General features: G+C 40.5%; 1 pseudogene across 1 annotated transcript; it reads left to right on the forward strand.

Annotated features, from left to right (window-relative positions):
* The first annotated feature begins 202 nt into the window (after positions 1-202).
* Positions 203-1,695, forward strand: LOC311614861 (pyruvate dehydrogenase [acetyl-transferring]-phosphatase 1, mitochondrial-like; annotated as a pseudogene). The gene has a single exon. The product of its transcript is annotated as a pyruvate dehydrogenase [acetyl-transferring]-phosphatase 1, mitochondrial-like (transcript).
* The last annotated feature ends 551 nt before the right edge of the window (positions 1,696-2,246 follow it).

Here is a 2,246-nt window from a genome sequence, read left to right on the forward strand (position 1 = left end):
ATTGGGTCAAATCATATTTATCTTCTAAGTTAAGTTTACATGTATTCTAAACAGCATTGAGTTATAGAACAGAAAAAGAATGGAGGGAGTGTAGGGCAGTGCACGCAGCCATCTGTTCCTTCAGGAAGAAGAGGCTCCCACCTGCCTTGCCAAGGGTCTGTGGTGGCTCTACAGGAAGCCCATTTGAACTCTGCTCAACTGGATGGAGGGGCTGATCTCAGGGCACACCTCTGCTCGTGTCTGGGCCCCCACTGCCTTAGGCTGTGGCTCTGCCTTTCCCTCGGGCTATGAGAATGTGTGTGTGCCCCCTGGCCCAGATGAATTGGAATCCAGGTCAGAAGTTCCAGACTGCCACTGTTCTCTGATGCCATGCCAGGACCAACTCAACTATAATATTTTGGCCTCTGATTTGTAACTGTGAACTGAGCAGACTCTGTGGTACTGCATATTACTGCCTCACAGGCATCTCTGCTGTTCACATCCTTACATTCCTCAGAGTCACCTGAGGTATACACCTCATGCAGCATATGCTACCTTTTGCAAGCCAAGGGAGACCTGGTGGCAATCCACCCAAGGAAGGAGATATGCTTCCACACCACAGAAATTTTACCTCACACTTCCAGTCAACAGTATCCTGAAAACTAATGAATACAGTTTCAAAATGCCAGATTTGATGGCAAAAATGTCAGTTATATCCTTGGATTTGAAAGAAATTTGCTACCTGCAAATTCACTCATTGAGGATCTGAGAATTACAGCAACCTGCTTGCAGACCCAGAGGGATGCTTTCGGTTTTTTGTTGTTGTTTTTTTGTTTTGTTTTATGGCCATGCAGGCTGTGCTTGTTCACAAGCAGTCAGTGAAAGACTTAGTATATTGCTGTCTCTTTGTTACCTCATGAGACTTTTCTAGAGATTCAAAATACAGTGGAGACTGACCGGGCACTGCTACCCATTCTTCAATGGCACAAGTATCCCAATGATTAGTTCAGTAAGAAGGCATCCAAATTCTACTTCAACAGCTTGAGGACTTACTTGCAAGAACGTATAGACCTCAACACTGGGGAGTCAGGTGATACTGATGTTAAGGAGTCTCTAATTAATGTTTTCCTCAACTACCTGGTGCTTTGAATGGCATTTTCTGGGGCCACTGCTTATGTGGCCAAGGTGGATGGCATCAACTTTCATGTGGCCAATACTGGCAATAGCAAAGCCATGCTGTGTGTGCAGGAAGAGGATGGCTCTTGGTCAGCAGTCACTCTCTCTAATGACCACAATGCTCAGAATGAAAGTGAACTGGAAAGGCTAAAATTGGAACATCCAAAATAGGATCGGCTGCTTTGCTTTCTGATGACATTTAGTTCTTTTGGCGATGGAAAGTTCAAATGGAACATTGACTTTCAAAAGAGAGTGGTAGAATCTGGCCCAGAGAAGTTTAATGACAACAAATATACCAAGTTTATCCCTCCTAATTATACAATTCCTATATCACTGCTGAGCCAGAGGTAAAGTACCATTGTTTAAGGCCATAAGATAAGTTTCTGGTACTGGCTACTGAATAGTTGTGGGAGATAAATGCATAGACAGGATGTGGTTAGGATTGTGGGCGAGTACATAAAGGACATGCACAACCAACAAAAAATATCTGTTGGTCCCATATTTTTAGTTTGTATTAATGACAAGTTTTATTTAGTTTGAAATAAAAGATCCAGAAGAAAAAGAAGAGACTAAAAAAAAAAACCCAAAACATAAAAAGAGCACATAGTGATAGAACAAAGGGGGAAAAAGCCCACAGATATCCATTTCTATATCTATATCTATATCTATATCTATATCTATATCTATATCTATATCTATATCTATATCTATATCTATATATACATCTATATCTATATCTACATCTATCTATATCTATATCTATATCTATATCTATATCTATATCTATATCTATATCTACATCTATATATATCTATATCCATATATATATACACGCCCAGTGCATGAATTGTGCATGGGTGGGGTTTGACCAGCCTGGTCAGGGGGACAATTTGCATATTAGCCTTTTATTATATAGATATATACTGTGTGGCCAGATTATTATGCGTTCAGATATAATAATCTGGCCACTCAGTGTATATCTAACATAGACCGGCAAAGGGGTTTGCTTCTTATTTAGTTCTTTCAGTGATCAGACTTGCAGAGGTTCTACCATCTTGTATTGTAGTTATATTCTCTGAGAGGCAAGGTCT

This window comes from Pipistrellus hanaki (genome assembly GCF_964339955.1).
Source record: "Pipistrellus hanaki genome assembly, chromosome: X".
Classification (NCBI taxonomy): domain Eukaryota; kingdom Metazoa; phylum Chordata; class Mammalia; order Chiroptera; family Vespertilionidae; genus Pipistrellus; species Pipistrellus hanaki.